This window comes from Mastomys coucha, unplaced genomic scaffold, assembly GCF_008632895.1.
Source record: "Mastomys coucha isolate ucsf_1 unplaced genomic scaffold, UCSF_Mcou_1 pScaffold23, whole genome shotgun sequence".
Classification (NCBI taxonomy): domain Eukaryota; kingdom Metazoa; phylum Chordata; class Mammalia; order Rodentia; family Muridae; genus Mastomys; species Mastomys coucha.
Genome location: NW_022196906.1, coordinates 79,729,866 through 79,748,923, shown reverse-complemented (window position 1 = coordinate 79,748,923; position 19,058 = coordinate 79,729,866).

Sequence of the window (19,058 nt, the reverse complement as noted above, 5' to 3'; positions counted from 1 at the left end):
TCAGATGTACCTGAAATATTGGATTGGAAAAAAAGTTGTGTAAGCACATAATTTGTAATAGAATTTACAGCAAAATGGTTTATCTTTCAATTATAATTAAGGACAGTGTGTATTTTTCTAAAAGATTTTATTTTGATGTGTGTGTGTTTGTTGTGTGTAAGAGAGAGAGAGAGAGAGAGAGAGAGAGAGAGAGAGAGAGAGAGAGAGAGATTAAAATACTGCATGTGTGCCAGTGCCCACAAGGTCATTGTGGTCATTATAGACAATTGTGAGCTGCCCTATTGCCCTACGTAGATGATAGAAATTGAAATTGAATCCTACCCTAGAGGAATAATTACTCTCAACCACTGAGCCATCCCTCTACCCTAGCTTTTAAAGATTTTATTGTTATTCATGTGTGTGTTTGTGTGAGTGTGCAAGCAGTATGTGAATTTAAGCTTATATGTTAACAATGAGGACATCTTAAAAAAATGAAATTCAACAAGAAAAACAACTAAAAAACAGTTTAGTGATAAATACATGCTCTCTTTCATCCTGTCATAAACTTGGACTTTCCTTTTGTGTTCTCTACGGAGTAGGAGTAAGCTTTTCATGTCAATGAAGCTTCTAAAAAGCCTACTTGTTATTTCCTCTCCAAACCTTACCATGAAAGACTAAAAGTTTCAAGCCTGCTGCTAGTTATAGAGTTATGGTTAGTTATAGAGCCAGGGGGATGATAGAATAATCTAAAAAACAGCATGGTTTGTGTATATGCGTAGTGTCACTTCAGTAGTGAATGGATTTCTGTGTTCCTCAGCCATTGTGTAATTGTCATTACCTAGTCATTCGCTGATGATGACAATTCTGTTCATTGCATCAGCTGACCCTCTGATTCACCTCCACATAGCAGACCGTTTATTCAGAACTGAGACTTAGGTTTGCTGATGTTCTGTTCCCTTTCAAATGCCTGAAGTCTTCATGAAATTGAGACTAAAATGTTCTTAGGACACAGAACATTAGTCTGATACCAAAATGTCCTTGAATTAGAGAAATAGAACTTTGTCCCATGTGCTTAAATAGGCATTTTGGACTTTCATAATTCTTAGGAGAGATATTTATGATTACTTTTAAAAGTGTCACTTAAACAGATTTTGACTAAGAATGTATATTCTCACAGTCCAAATGGGGGAGCAAATTGAAGGGCTTTTATTCAAAGATAATTGATTTTCTTTGTTTTATTTTTCTCTCTAATCTACTCCTTTGTCACCTCTAAATTTTCTTTCCATTTAAAGACTTGAGCAGTAATGAAATTTATCATTTATAACCTTCATCAAGAAATGTGATATGCCTGTTGACATGGAGAAGGAATAAGAACCTTCTATATTATAGAACCACACTATAATTATAGATGAGTGTGTTAGAGATGAGATTTTTAGATCAGAAAAATATGAGTGTGATTTACAAATTTGTACTTTTGAGTCATATAATCTTGGCCAAGAAATTTCATTTTTCCAAATTAAATTTTCATATCTATAGAGTGATATTAGTAATAAATATTTAATAATTGTTTTATTATGATCTTGATTTTAGAGCAGATTTAGGACCAAAACCAAGTTGATCAGAAAGTAAAGCTTTCTCATATGCCTCTGCCTTAGTGCATACATAACTTCTCCTGTGGTTAGCATTCTCCACCAGCAGTCCATGTGTTACCATAAGTGTATCTACAAGGTCACACCACTATCATGCAGTCAATAATTCACACTAGGGTCCAGGTTTTGGCATTGTGTATTGTGTGAGCTTTTGGACAAATGTCTACTGATAAAGCCTCAGACAGAGGCATTTCAGTGTTCCGCACTTCTGTGCTATCTGTTCAGTCTTTCCTCCTCAGAAGTTCCCCAAACACTCACCATTTTATCACCTCCAGGTTCTCTTATTGGAACCATGCACTAAGTACGCTTTTCCAGGTTCATTTTTTTTTTCATTTTTTTTGATCCCTCCTTACGTCTTTATGGTTTGATTGCTCATTTCTTTGACTCTATTTTAATCCATTCTCTGTGCATGACCAAGTTTATTTTTTCATTGATTCACTAAAGTATACGTTGGTTGCTTCCAAATTTTGGTAATTGCAAATGAAGTCCCTGTTGACATCTGAGTGTAGCTTTTAATAATTTTGAGTAAATGCAAAAGTGTGATAACTTGCAGGGTAAGAGTCTCTTTTTTGTAGGGGTGGTTAATATAATATGTAAACTCTGTTATTTCTACTAGAAATAAATTCCCACCCTAGTTGTCTTAGGTAGGGGTTTACTACTATGAACAGACACCATGACCAAGGCAACTCTTATAAGGACAGCATTAATTTGGGGTTGGCTTACAGGTTCAGAGGTTCAGTCCATCATCATCAAGGCAGGAATATTGCAATGTCCAGTTAATAGCTGAGAGTTCTACATCTTCATCTGAAGGCTGCTAGTAGAAGACTGTCCTCCAGGAAGCTAGAGCTAGGGTATTAAAGCCCATGCCCACAGTAACATACCTACACTAACAGGGCCATATCTCCTAATAGTGCCACTCTCTGGCCAAAGCATAGACAAACCATAATGTTCCACTCCCTGGTCCCCATAGGGCTGTTCAAACATGTGAGTCTTTGGGGGAGCATACCTAAACATAGCATAATGCAAAATACATTGAGTCCAACTTCTAAAGTCTCCATAGTCTATAGCAGTCTCAACAATGTTAAAAGTCCAAAGTTCAAGGTCTCTTCTGAGATTCATCCAATCACTTAACTGTAATCCCCAAATCAAGACAGGAAACCAGCTGGGCAAACTTCAAACTCTGCATCTCCATGTCTGATGTCAAAGCACTCATCAGATCTCCAACTCCTTTTTTATCTTTGTTGACAGAAACAAACTTCTTTGTTCTGAGCTGCTTCCACTCCCCATTAGCAGGATTCCTCAGCAGATAGTTCACAGTTCTAACATCTTGAACATTTTGGGGTCTGCAAGGCAACTTCAATGTTACAGCTTCAAGTTTCAATGTCTGGGTTATACACATTATCTTCTGGGCTCCTCAAAAGGACTGGTGTCACTTCTCCAGCTCTGCTCTCTGTAGAACTCTAAGCTCAGATTGATCCACTTCACTGCTACTGCTTGTTGATCTTGGTGGTCATCCATGGTACTGGCATCTCCAATACACTAGGGTTTTCAACTGCAGCTAGGCTTCACCAATAGCCTCTTATAGGCTCTCCTCATGGTGCCAAGCCTCAAATGCTTTGCATGACTCCTTCAGTCCTGGGCAGTTAACTGCAACTGAGGCTACACACTCACCAATGGCCTTCCATGGCCTCTCACAGTGCCAAGCCTCAGCTGCTCTTCATGATCCCTTCATGCCTTCCCACCTAGGTAACTCTTACACATTACCAAGTCCAGCTGCAGCACGAGGTTCAACATTGGCTGTATCTGGAACATAGCTTCTTTGTGCTCTCAGAAAACATTTCTCAAAAGTTTTCACCACAGTGATGCTGGTCTCTTCTTAATCACCACTAATTTCTTAGCTCCAGCTAAACCGCATCAATTGTCTCAGTAATCCCTTCCATTCTGGACTCTAAACCCATAGCCACATGGCCAAAGCTGTCAAGTTCTGATGCTTACTGGAGATGGAACATGCCCCATTGATTTATTATTATATTATCACTAGCTTCCTCTTTTCTAACTCCTTCACTGCCCATGTTTGGCTGTCCTGGATCTTGTTCTGTAGATTGACCTCAAACTCAGAGATATGCATGCCTGTCTCCGAGATTATGTGTACCACCATGCTTGAATTTAAGATTTTCTTCACCTAGAATTTCCTCTGATTCAGGTTAACTTTGAACTCAGAGGTCTGCTTGGCTTTGTCTGCTGGGATTAAAGGTACATAGCACCTTGATCTAAACTTCGATGGGTAGGATCTTGCCTTAAAGTCCCAATCCCTTAATTTATTATCTCCTTGAACACAGGATTCAGCTCCATTTCAATTCCTGGTAGCCCTTTAATTCTTGAACCATATATTTTATATTTTTCCTTTCTCAGTTTGCCATGCTTGTTTAGATGATTTAAGATGAACAACAATATGAACTAAATAGTACCCTAAGAGCTTCCAGGGACTAAACCATCAACCAAAAAGTACACATGGTGGGACGCATGGCTCCAACAGCATATGTACAGCAAAGGATGGCCTAGTTGGTCATCAATGAGAGGAGAAGCCCTTGATCCTGAGAAGGTTCTATGCCCCAGTGTAGGGGAATGCCAGGGCCAGGAAGTAGGAGAGGGTAGGTTGGTGAGCAGTGGGAGGAGGGGGAGGGGACAGGGTTTTTTTTTTTTTTTTTTTGGAGGGGAAAGGAGAAAGGGGAGAATATTTGAAATGCAAATAAAGAAAATATCTAATAAAAAACAAACAAACATAAAAACAAATAAAAAGGGGATAATAAAAACAACAACAACAAAATGTTCTTCATGAGACTTAACCAGAGAAGAAAGTCTATGATGGGCGTTTCTGTGACTTCCTTTGTCAATGCAGTTAATGTAGCTTCTTTACCTTAGCTTCAGGAAGACTCTTCAGACAAGGGCAAAAGGTAGCCACATTATTCACCAAAATACCACAAAAACAGTCTCTTTGCTACATATTGAAATTCTCCACTGAAACCTCCAGGGCCAGGTCTGCACAATTCAGATCACTCTCAGTAACAAAGTCTTCCATATTCCTACTAGGATAGATCATTAAGCCCCATTTAAGCATTCCACAACTTTCCAAATTCAAATTTCCAAAATCCACATTCTTCCAAACGAAAGCATGGTCGGGCCTATCATAGCAATACCCCAGTCCCTGGTACCAACTTTTGTCTTAGTTAGGATTTTATTGCTGTGAACAGACACCATGACTAAGGCAACTCTTATAAGGACAACATTTAACTGGGGCTGGCTTATAGGTTCAGAGGTTCAGTCCATTATCATCAAGGCAGGAGCATAGCAAGCCTGCAGGCAGGGATACTGCAGGAGAAACTGAGAGTTCTACATCTTCATCTGAAGGCTGGTAGTAGAAGACTGTCCTCCAGGCAGCTAGTGCTAGGGTATTAAAACCCATGCCAACACTGACACATCTACTCCAACAAGGCCACACCTCCTAATAGTGCCACTATCTGGTCCAAGCATATACAAACCATCACACTAATACACATTTGGTGTTACCTGATCCAATCTTTGAATTTTTAATAGGTCTACATTATAGTGGTAAGTTTTTTTCATTTTGATCAAAAGATATATTTTATTTATTTACCTTCATGTATATGGGTTAGGGATGCTTTTCCAGGTATGTGTGTATATGTGTTGTTGTGGGAACCCCTACCATTGATATTGTCTTCCTTGTTGGCTCTCCACTTTATGTATTAAGACAGTTGTTGCAGGATTTTCTTCTTTTTCTTTTTTTTTTCATTTTTTTTTTAGACTGTCCTGGAGCTCATTCTGTAGACCAGGCTGACCTCAGACTCAGAAATCTGCCTGCCTCTGCCTCCCTAGTGCTGGGCTTAAAGGCGTGTGCCACCACCACCTGACTTGTTGCAGGATTTTCTATATCCAATCACATTAGCCAGTGGCAGGTCTGTGATAAGACAGGAAAAGTGAGACAGAGCTAGGAATTTGGGGGACAGGGAGAAAGACAGAGGTAGCCACAAAGTAGGAGAAGCCAACATGGAGGTAGACTAACAAGAAGATGATCCTGATCCCATATAAATAGTCACAGGTAGCTAAGATTTTCACAATGTTAGAGTAATTGGGTTAAAACTTTATCTTTATCAATTGGCTCTGAAATTATTGTATTGGTATCTTGTAAATTGTGATCTTATTGTTATATAAATCTGATTGGATAATTAAGCTTTAAGAGTCATGTTTTTACTGGGTGACTAGGCGTTGAGATGGCTAATTGTGGGGGGCATTACATAGAAGTGAGATGAACTCACTAGATGGGAGAGAGTAGCTCAGTGGTGAGAACGCGCCGAGCAGGACCCTGCCGGGACAGTGTGTTGTGGCCTGCCAGAACTGGTACTAGAGTTGGAACATGGACCAGGGTGAGATGGTGGAATGACTTTTTTTAAAAAATATTTCCCGTAACAGACAGTCTTGCTGAACCTGAGAGTGCACCGATTGGGATTACAAATCACTGTCATGACTTCTCAGCGTTCATGCCAGAGCTTGGGACACAAGGCATATCCTTGTGCTTGTGCAGCACTATCCACTGAACAATCTCCTAACCCCCAAGAAATATTTTAAAAGGCATTTGCAATCTTACCTAACACATTCTTCATGTTGTCTTACCATCATTGTTTTGATTATTAGCATTGTCTTGTTGCGATGCATTAGTGAAGAAACTCAGGTTAAATAGATCTCTGAACTTCTGTTTATGGCTGTGAAGGACAGAGAAGCTAGTCTTATTCTTCAGCCATACACATTCATGATAGAAAATGGGGTAGAATGTATGAAACAACTATTATTAAGCACCGAGATGCCGACTGTGCAAGGCTTTGACTCCTCAGAGAGGGGAAAACAGTAAACTGAATTCTATAGAACCATCACCTGTCTTCTGGCCGGAGTCACATTTTGGAAAGCAATACAGAGAAGCAATTCTGAAACAGAGCAGGTGAGAATTCTCAAGGAATTCAAGGAGATTGCATAAGAAGTTACAAAGGAGAGTTCTAGAAAAAAGAAGACCAGGACAACGGCAATGTACCTGTGCCTTTATAGATTACTCAGCTGTGGTCTTATATAGTAAACTTGACCAAGGTCAGAAAAAGATAAATGAAGTAGCAACAAGCCTAAGACCTAGGGGGATGTTTGTTCTCTCCTCAGACAGCATGGAGACTCCTAAATCACTGGTGGGCTCAGAAGAGTCAAGGCAAATCAATAATTGACTGTTGACAAGCTCAGTCTTGTGCAGGCCCAGTACAAGCAACTACAATAGCTGTGAGATCATACTTGTTCTGTCTGCTTCATGTCCTGGAGATAGCATTTCGCAGCTCTTCTTCCTATCTCTGGCTGTTAACAGCCTTTCCGCTCTCTTTTTCATGATGTTCTGCGAGTTTTGTATGGAGTGCTATAAATGTCCTCTTTGGAACTCAACACTCAACTGTCTCAGCATGTTGAGCAGCTATGAGTCTCTCTCTGCATTCACCAGCTGTTCATAGCAAAGAGAAGTTTTCCTAATTAAGGCTGAGGCCATTTGTTTACAACTATAAACACGGTGTTTAGAATGCAGTTTGATTCTATTTTGATTTATCTAAACAACAGTAGTAAGTTCTCCTTGTGACCTCTGCAGCTATGGGGTTTTGACTTACCCCCTGTAACAGTAGTGACAGTTGTATCGCTGGGCACTTTGTGACTAGGCAAGACCTTCAATGTCTTCTAGTCCACCACAGCCTACAGAGAACTGTCCAGCACTACAAAGGGAAGCTATCAGTGACAACATTTTCAGGTCATTTACAGCTTTTTTTCTCTCCATGTCTTAACAACCAAGATGTTATGACGTCTTCAGCAACAGGATTGTTTTCGCTTATGGGACTCAAGCTCTAGTAAGGTCTCTGGTCTTCAAGAGATAGCCTTCCAGACCTAACAAGGATTACTTTTCTTCTCTTCTGCAAGTACTAATCCCTTACATAATATCTTTTCTATGAGGACTTACTGTTCCTGGAGGGGTAAGTGTGGGTCTCACACATTGTTGAGGGCTGTCTTCTAATACTGCACCTCTTCAAATTTACTCCTGCTATATGAATTTGTATTCACTCTCCAACCTTCCTTCAAAATTACATAGTAACTGTCTCTACCAGTGCAGAGTTTTGTAAGCTGTGATTTTAAAAGCAAACATATTTTGGGCGTGACACTAAAACTAAGGTCATCTGTTTATTCAGACGATAAAGTAGCAGCTGGCTGGCGGCCTTATAATGTGGCCAAGAAAAGTCTATGGTTTTCAGTTTAACACTTTCTTGTTTAAGGTAACCTAATTAATTCTAAATATTTTACAGGCTGGAGATGAAAGCAAAATCTTACCCTTTTCGGTAAGGAACACAATACTCACAAGGTGAGGTTCAGAATAAAACGATGCTCAAGGTTCTATCACATGGGCACTAATTTTAAGAAAGCTGAGGAAACTATATGAATATGAAAAAGTAGTCTCTATAAAAAGGAAATTGACCAGGAATAATGAGGGAGTGTTTCATGATGATAAATGGACATGAAGATAATTACTTACTGTCCATTATGCACAAAATAAGAACTCTAAGGTACTTCAAAAATAAAGCTGGTAGAAAAGTAACGCACCCACCATCATAGTTGATCTCAATATTTGCATTTCACTTTCAATAAGAAAGAAGAGCGACAAACAGCCCAGACAGCAAAATGCTGGAGCTCTAGTCACACGTGCAAAGCCCGAGTTCAAGTCTGTGAGTGGAGAGTTGTAAACAGAAGTTTAAAAAGATGTAGAAAACTTTGAAGACGCTCATAAACTAGGTTGGCCTTGAAGGTTTAGGCTGCACAGATTACCAGCCTGGGTAGCTCAAAAATTATGTCATATAATCCTGAAATCTGGAACGTGTTACCAGATTCAGAATATGATGAGATTCTGCCTCATAGTTTATAGATTGTACTTTCCCGTTGTTTCTCAAGGAGAGGCAGAAATGAGGTTCGTTTGGCTGCATGATCTAATCGTGGTGGATCTACCTCCTTATGTCATCATCGCTTTAAGTCGTGAGTTTAGGAGAGGTCTCTGTTCAGACTAAGATAAGCTGACTTACATGCAGACACTTCTCCACCTGACAAGAAAATAACTATTTCTCCAAATCAACACACTAGGTCAAAGAAATCAATGAGATGTCAGTCATAAGTAAAACAACATGATCTAAAGTACTCCAGGCTGATGAAGATATGCTAAGGTAAATTATAAAGTATTCAAACTGAATAGTAATGAGAGCATGCGATCAAAATATGGAGGCTACAGGAAAGCCTCCATGTTTTGTTTAGAAAATAGATCAATTATTTAAACTTGATTAAAATAGTAACAAAATAAAAAAAACATGAAAAAATTTGAAGACAATTAGAACATTGGAATAAAACATTAAACAAAATCTTAGTATCAATTAAACCAAGAGGTAAGTCTTTAACAAATATCAGCAGTTTCAAACCTGCTCAATCAAGGAAATGAAGAGGAACAGCATGCTTACCTATTTAAGTGACCAAAAGAGGACATCATTCTAGGTATTACTGTTATTAAAATTGAAACGGGAATTAGTTGTTAACAATATGTCAATGACTTTGACTTCCATGTCAACACACACAAGTTATTTGAAAGACACTATAATGTGCCTTTGACTTAAAAGCAACAAAAGATAAAAAAGTAAACAAAAGTAAAAACATAAAAGTTCTCTTATAGGTATGGATGGTTTGTATTTATAACTAAAAAGTTTTTCACTAAGAAAACTCCTGACCTAAATTATCTCAAATATTACAGGGAGAAAAAATTGTGAGGCTTATATAAACCCTTGAGAAATAAAAAAGGAAGTCACACTTCCAAACGTATGAGGCCAGTATAACTAACACTTATCAAAGGGGAAAGCTATGTGTTAGTATAAATTGATAGATTTTGGGAAAGCATTTGGAAACAATTTAGTAAAACAAACAAATGAACGAACCAGCACCTCCTGGTAAAGTAGAAACAGAAAGAATATTTCTCAACTTAATTAAAAGTATCTGCAGAGCTTTACAGCTAATATGCTAAACGGTGAACTATAGGTTCCTTAAACCTGGAGCAAGGCAAGGGGTGTCCGGCTTCCACGGTTCTCTTCCACCACTAATGAAAGTTCAGGATGTGAAATAGCATATGCATAAAATGTAAAGGCAGAGTTACCGTTCATTTTGGTTACTTGTTATGTGGTAATGCTCATGGAAAATCGTAACGAATCTATAAAATACCACCAAAACTCACACATAAGTGTTGTGGTTTAAAATCAGAAATATCTCTTGAAGGCTCACACTTTAAACTTTAGTTGCCAGATGAGATGATCAGATCTGAAAGGCTCTAACCTTGTCAATGAGCTAATTCATGGATAGACTTATTGTGTGATGGCACTATTGGGAGACAGTGGAAATTAGGAGATAAGGCAGGTCACTACCGGCATGGCCTACAGAGAAGTATCTTGCCTTTAGCTCATGCTGTGTGCATTCTTGTGTACGTGAAGTGAGTAGCTCTAATTTTCTATATTATCAGGGTTAGGGTTGGGGTTAGGGCCAGGAAATGCTAGAGATATGTGCCAATGACAGAAACACTGAAGCTGAGCACCAAAGCAAGCCCTTCCTCCCTGAAGTTGATTCATTAGGTTTTTGTCATAGTGTTGGAAAACTGACTCATTCCATGAGTTCACTAGGGTAAAACTAATTAGCTCAATATTTAAAAACTGATTCTTATTTTTAAGTAATAATAACCAAATATTGTTTGCATTATTCTCCAAACTGAAACTATTAGGTATAAATCTGATATACAAGTGGAGATGAATCTTCAAGTGTTTAACTCTACCTCAATACTTGGAAGAAATTTATGTGTAAATGAGGAGAATGGACAAAAATAATATTAGATTTGACAATTATCATTGAAAATGTATTACCATTGTACCCAACTTGCCTCTATATTTATTTGCTAATTCCCATGATATACCAAGTGCTCAGAAATTTAACTATTTTAAATTTAAAGGAGCAACTGTTTATAATATATTAATTAAAATAATATGTTAATTATAATATATTAGTTAAATATATTATATTATATTATATTATATTATATTATATTATATTATATTATATTATATTATGTTGCATAGCTATAAAATGCCATCAAGAATGATTAAGGTCCTAAATTTTTGTTGTGACATACTTCTGGGGTTAGTCATCATGATACCATGTTGTTTCTCCCCAAACTAAAACACAAATTCATTGGAACAACCATTAAAATCCAAGTGTCCTTGCTTTTTGCATTATGGAAATGGATGGCTGATTCCAAACTGTATGTGGTACTTCTAAAAACTTAGAGCCAGCCAACATAGTAGTAACTCTGTGAACTTAAAGCACTTCAATTCAATATCAACTAAATGGCCACACTACTATGAGTAATCATGTAAATTTAAAAAAGCAATAGACTAGCGCCTAGAGCTTCACAGACACATTTCTTGATTTTTAACAACTCAGTAACAAGTGTAGCAGGAGAAATGAACAAGGAAAGATAGTTTGTTTAAAGAATGACATTGGCAAAATTTAACAATTACATAGAATCAGACAGAGATATGACATACTACACATATATTAACACAAAAAGATATGGTACAAATGAAGGTATCAAATTTGTGTAACAACCTTGAGGCAAAAACAAAATTCATAACAAATGTCAGAGATAGAGATTTCTTGAAAAAAAAAAAGATTTGAGAGGATGAAGCTTAAGATATTGATAAACTAAACTTCATAAAATTATTAACATCTGCTCTTATTGATATCATTAAGAAAATAAAATGTCAGGCCACAGACCAGACAAAAATATCCATATTTAGATATTTGACAAACCCCGTGTTCCATATTGTTTTCCTTCAGAAATCAGAAGGCAGCCAGCCCTCTTCATGGAGCAGGGGATTAGAGAAACAGCATCAGAAGGGAACCATACGAATGACCAACTGGCAAAGGAAAAGCCGTCAGTAAAATGGCTAGTCCACTGAGACACACACACCAAAGACTGTATACAAGTGGAATTCTTACGTAGGACTAATAGAAATATTTAATGGAAGAAGCATTTGGGGGAAAGAGTCTGGCAATGCCTCCCACACTGAAGCATTACAGTTTCACATTCAACTCCACCATTCTAAAATATGTATTCTTAGAGAAGTAAAATTATGTATTTATGTAAAAATATTAAATGAATCACCATAACACATTTTTAGCCATAATGACCCTAAACTGTTTTCTTATGACACACTGTTTTTCAATAATAAAGGAAGACCGCAAATGAATCTCACAGGCATTGTGCAGACCACAAGAAGCCAGATGCAAGGAGCACACACTCAGTTTATGTGTGATTCTTGGAGGAACCAAACCAATTTAGGCAAAGAGAAGCCAGTCAGTGGTGACTGGAGCCTGACCTAAGGCTGCTGACTGACTGAAAGAAGATGTCAGAAACTGTAGGGGTTAGTGGCAATATTATCTGTTTTCAACATGGATCAATATTAGTCACCTGAATGAATACATTTTTCTAAACCCATTCTTTCAATGTATAATTTATCTATGTATGTGAAATGAGTATACTTATTGTATGCAAATTTCTCTCAATAAAGTTGGGAATTACAAAACAAAAAACCTATGAGGCATTGCCTAACTGCAGCCTACAAGTTCTTTACGGCTTCCAAGAAGTACCTAGTTTCTGGGATTTTCAAGCTACAAACATGCTTTCATTTAATCTGCTAAATTAACTATAATTGAATGTTTTTATTTCATTAGTTAATAAGGTCCCTGTTAAGGCTGAGTAGCTCCCACAATCTTTCTCAGTCATGAAGGTTAGAGACCTTCATCTTCCATAACCCTGTGTTTTCTGTTTCTATAACTGGCAATTCCTCTGTTCTTTGTTCTGCAATTTGAATTAATACCAACAATTATTCCTTAAAGCCAAAAGCACATTACTTTGGGAGGCTTGATCTTGTCGCATCTACTTTCAGATATATAGATTAAGAATGAGGGAGAAGACAAAACAGAAGTGGGAAATGGCAACACAATGGGGCACAATCCAAAACAGAGACCCTCCCTAACTCCAGCTGCAGTGAGTTGGGTGCTAAGTTGGAATCATTAGCTACTGTTTGTCTGCGAATGCGAACTAAGTTAAAAGTTTTGAATAATCTTTACTTCCGAAGATGGATCAAGAAAGATAATTTTAGAAATTCCTTCTGACTGGAGAGAATTACATTAATTCTTCAGTCTTTCTTTTTCACTTTCAGCTTAGCTAGTGCTAGTTACTTTATTTTTTAAATAATAGATAATTAGTAGAGTCAGATGTATGGTAATAAGGTCTGTATTAGTCATTTTTCCATTCCTGTGATAAAACACCACAACCAAGGCAGCACCTAAAACAAGGCATTTGATTGGGCTGTGGGTTCAGAGCATTGGAGTCCATGATGGCATAGTAAAGGCGTGGCACCAAGGACAGCTGACCACTCACATCCTGACTCCTCACAGAGAGGAGGCAGAGAGATACAGTGCGAATGGCTGGAGCCTTCCCAGTGGCATGCCTCCTCCAAAAAGGTACACCTCTCAATCCTTCCCAAACAGTAACAACAATGTGGATAAACATTCAAACATATGACTATAATGACCGTTCTCATTCAAACCACCACATAGTTCATTGGTTACAGTTTTAAAAATATTATTTTTTTAATCTGTTTTCCACACTAGTGGTTAGAAGTCGAGGAGTTATAGAAGGCCTATCTGTCTTCCTATATTTCTCCTATCTATCGACCATCTATCTTTTTAAGTCCTAAAACAAAATAGATTAACAACTGATGCGCAACTGTTAACCTGAATTTAGAGACAAGGCAGCTTAGGCAGTAGAAATACATTTGTTGCTTATTTGTAATTTTTCTTTTCTGCCTTGCGTACCTGCTAATATACAATATGTATGGCTACTCCAATTAAATATTCTTTCCTATAATTAGTTATAATTCCTATATGTTAGTAATTGAGTTTCATTTTAACAATCTTACAGGATTCCCAGGGGCTTTGTAACTTGAATCTAATAACTTGAATACCGTAACTTGAAACTCATGCATGTGCTTCAGTGACGTGTTGACTGCAGCGCAACTTCTAACAATATTAAATCAGAATTTGTCTGGGGATGTGATAAAATCATTCATAAGTTATTGTCCTTTTTGCAATATACTTATAAGGAAGGAACATCAGAAAATATGGTGTGCGTGGAGAAAGGTCTCTTTGTTAAGAAGGACTGAGTAGGGATTGTTAAGGTCTCTACCTTCTAAGCCACAGCTGGCTCACAGGGCAGTCTGCCTCACCAAGGTGAGCATGCCCATGCACCTTAAGTTCGTTTTCTTTCAAAAGAGGGTATATGTCTAAAAATGCAACCAGCAACAGACAGAAAGAGACACACACTCTAGGCTACTTTTCCCATCTATTCTAAGACACAGATAGTGGAGGCCTCTCTCCAGTACACTCTGGCAAAGGTACATGTTGAGTCTGCCCAGAGGGATCTTTTCTCATCTCTTTGCAAACAACCATACAGAGATGAACTGAATTTGGATTGAAATGTTTTAATTTTGTATAGCTTTATTCATTGATACCTGGAATTTGTTCCTCCATTATGGAGCTTTTGTTTCAAACATTTTTTTGCCTAACATAATGTTGTGAAAGGTATTTTCTGCCTTTTCCTCTATCAGTTTCAGTATTTTAAATTTAGAATTAGTTAAGGTATTTGGTCCATTTCAAATTGATGTTTGCTCACCATAAAATATATGTATCTAGTCTCATTCATCTTTCAGTGTATATCCAGCTGTACCAGCACCATTTATCAATACTTTATGCTTATACCTTCGTTGTCAAATCTAGGTTATGAGAACATTATTGGTTTATTTCTATGTATGTTACTCCATTTTATTGATCTGTCTATTTTTATTATTATTTTGTTGTTTTATGTGTATGAGCATATTGCCTGAACCATATGTCTGTGTGCCGTACTTTGATAGGTATTATATTAAATCTGTAGGTTAATTTTTGTACTGTGGCTATTTTCATAATTATTCTGACAATTTAGGAACATGGGAGTCTTGCCGTCATCTAGCATCTTCATTGATTCTTTCTCACTCTCTGGAAAATTTTATTGTGGAGGACTTGTACAGTATATTCCTAGGCATTTCAGTTTTGGTGGAGTTGTTATGAATGGGAATCTTTTTTTAACTTTCTTTCTGTGAAAGTACATTTTTAGTATATAAAGGCTAGTATTTTTATTAGTTTTGTAAAAATTCATCAGCTTTAATCATCATGAACATGAAACAGAGGCCTAGTTTTTCTCCAAGTTGCTTAATTAAGGTAGAGTTCCCGCCCATACTTCCTTCTTTGATCTTTTCCTTATAAAATAATTCCTAAAGTGCAAAACGGCCTCGGTGTTTAGTCTTCGGAAGATTAGCTCTGCCTTGGTGGAAGTGTTTATTGTTCACTCGCCATGGAGATAATTCTGTGAAAAATTCACATTTTGAGATTAAGTAGGCCTGTTTTGTGTTGCTCCATGAAATAGTTGTGACTACTGTGGCCTAAATCTCAATTAATTAAGAACCTAGTAAAATTGTAGTTTTGGGTTCTTGGTCTCTCTAGGTACCTTTCAAATACAAATAGTCACCATGGCTAGTGACTCCTATATCACGGACAGAGCTTCGCTCTATTTTTTGAACTTGTAGATGCTTCCATTGGGTAGTTCTAAACAAGGATAATAATCATAAAATATCTGTGAACTGAGAACCTATACATTATTTGATTCCTAAAATAACAGAGATTAATAAGATAGTGAGCAAGTAAATAGGAAGCCAAAGTCACTGGGTCCTCTATAAACTTTTGGTTCATTTCATGTGTTCTGCGAGCTCTTATCTACTCGTGTGTATCCATAAAGCAGTACAGAGGGAACACTGTGATGCTTCTAAGCTGGGCCTGAGGACCACACTGTTCAGGAGCAGTTAATACCCATGTCACTCAGGGGTGGTATAACCTCTTGATGATACTGTTTTGCTAAATTTTATTGATTTATCTATGGAATAAGGTGTTGGGTCTATCATAATATCTTTATAGCTGAGAGTTATTGCCTAAGTGCTGTTATTGCCAAGCTATGGTCTAATGAGTCTTACCTAGGTGATCTATTTGAAGTTTTGCATATATATAGCAAAAAGCTCATTTCTAACCCAGTCTAGGAAATGTTGTAACTAGGACTGTTACTGTACATGCCCCCCCCCCCCCAAATCACTATAAATATGAAATAGAAATGGAAAGTGTTTGGAATGGGATATTATAGGATATTTTTAACGACCACTTGTGGGCACTATCTGCAGGGATCTGTGGGGCTCTGGCACAGTTGAAGTAGCCAAAGAGTCGATGCTCTCCGAGGGGGAGAGGAGCCAGAGCAAGGCAGGCTGCCTGGTCTCTTCCTCAGCTGCCCGCTGCTCTGGACTCAGTTGGCAAGCTGGTGGGAGATAGCAGGCAGACGCCTAGGAGCCAAGGTGGAGGAGCCCGAGTAGGAAGTGACTGCTGTAGGCTTGAGCAGCTCCAAGAACAAAAGCTTTGGGAGAGAATTCTCTTCCTCAAGGTGTTACAACTCTATAAGACAAACACTCTCAGACAGTCTTTGCTGAAATAACTCGTGTGCTTTATTCCTTGTGGATTGGGTCTTACATACATTTTGGATGGGTTGGGGTCTAAAAGCAGATGCTTTCTATTGGCTTGGTTTGAGATGTTTGGGATGCGTCATCTGCATGTGGAGGGGCTTCAGATATTGCCACTACATAACTGATCATCACAATTCTTTCCATGAGGTGTTGTAGTCACCTGTTCCAGGACAGGAACCTGGTCGGGAATAGACTTAATCACACACCATTCTCAATTATGAGAATTGCCGGGGTTTCATAATCTGCTCAACCTTACCAAGTTTTCTTTCTGGTGGCATGGTCCATTGCCCCACAACCACTAGAAAAGAAAAGTATTTTTATATGTAAAGATAATGTTGAAAAGTATAAAGGATGAACTGTTGTATGTTGAAATTAAACATTTTATTAAGGCATGAGGAAAAGATGTGGAAAACAAAAATAAAGAATGAAAAAAATCTGCGATAAATGAAATAGATAAAGGACTTGTCTCCCAACCCTTTTCAAATCACTAAGAAAAAAATTCAAATGTTACTCACATAAACCTTTAAAAGAAGATGGACATTGTACATTAAAATTGTTTTGATTTATTATCATCAGGAAAGCTCAAGTGAAAGTTGTCTTATGATTTCATGACACATCATCAAAATGACAATAATCTGGAATATAAAAAATATCAACATTCGCAAACTTCTGGTAAGACTATAGATTTCATTAGCTCCTTCTAGAAAACTATTTTCTGAGCCCATCAGTACCTTTGACTAGCAGATGTATTTCTTGACTTTTACCCAATGGAAGAACAGACAATATACACTAGAAGGTGTGGGGATCAGAAGAAACTCTGAATGAATAAAGTCCTAAATGGCTGTATATCACTGACACAGACACAGCCATGTTGGGGGCACAGCCTTTCAATGTCATGGTGAGACTCAGGGATGGCACATTCTTCCTCTGGTTTGAGTGAGAATGTTGACAGTGTGTGCAGAAAATGCTTTCTCCCCTTAGATGCTCATTACCTGAAGTCTGTTTCCCTGCTGAGATTAGTTAAGTTAGTCCTGTTGTTGAGTTGGATGCTATAAATCTTGCCTCCTTTTTAATCTCTTATAGTCCTTATTCCTTGTCACCTGTATGCAGTAACCCAACCTCCTACTTTGGCTGTATAGAATAAACACCTTAGTTTCTATGGTGCTGCAGTTTCTCCATTGGACAACCAGTTTACTCTGTCCCATCTTTTCTATCCCCGAATCTGTCATTTCTTCACCCTCTTGTTTTCCTCAGTCAGGCCAATTCCTGGGACATAAACAAGATGGCCGAGAGCGAGCATGTGAAGAGTGTCATAGTAGCATGTATTATATCAGCACCATGCTGGTTAACACTGTCAACTTGACAAGGTCTAGAATCACCTAGGAGACATGCCTTCCAATGCCTGTGAGGGATGAACCAGATTAGTTAGGCAAAAGGAGGTATTTATTGGCTTGTTTCTTACAGCTGGAAGAATGCCAAAAATGGGGGTTGCATGTTAAATACCTGAGAAAGACCCTTCCTGTGATGTAATTAAGTAATAATTGGAAATCCAAAGTTTAGGAGAATCAGAGGGCAAGGAGGAAAAGAAAATTGTGGAAGTAACAAAAGATAGCTCTCAGTTCGAAGCTCTAATAGAGAAGAAGGGCTCTTCCATGATTCAGCATGCAGATAAGGGTTTTGATAATGTAAGACAAGAAACTATGATAACCAGGGAACACAACATCTAAACCACTTTAATAGGTTAAAGACTTTGAAACAACAACAGAAGATCCTCTTCCATCTTGCCTGGTTAAGCCAAGTCTAATTATCTTTGTAAAATTCTGTGGATGAAAGGCATTCACAGAAAAGCATGTATGTCCATCTGCATTAGAGAACAGTGGGAGCCCCAAGCTGCATCCATTCATGACTCTTTGGCAGGAGTTTTGTTTCCCAGCAAGACCAAGAAAAATCTCATGATTGCCCAACCCCAAACAAGGCAGTTTGGAGCATTGAAACCAATAGTATTTACTGAGTGAGAAGAAGAGATGCCTGACTTATTTAGGGGTGTTTTGTGTTAATTCATATTGACCTCAGCAACCACAGAGAGAATCAGTAATGTGGTTTGAAAAGCCTCATGGTATGTATACTTAGCTATGAGTTACTTACGTCAGATCAGGGTAGTCACTGGTGGTTCAGTAAAGAGATCACCATGTGCCACTTTTCAGTGAAGAGTGTCCAGCATTGTTTATGTGTTTGTGTGTGTACACATAGGTATAGATAGGTTCAGTGCATAAACGAATTAATCAGATTAATTTACATCGAGTCAATTGTAAAGAAAACAGGGTCGGGCAGTGGTGGCACACACTTTTAATCCCAGTACTTGGGAGGCAGAGACAGGTGGATTTCTGAGTTCGAGGCCAGCCTGGTCTACAGAGTGAGCTCCAGGACAGCCAGAGCTACACAGAGAAACCCTGTCTCGAAAAACAAAGACAAAAACAAAACAAAACAAACAAACAAACAAAACAAACCAAAACAAAAATTATAAAGAAAACAAAGTATCACCTAATGTTAATTCAAACAAGTAAATTATGTTTTGAATTCTTTAGGAATAAAATGTTTTGCTTTCAAAGTC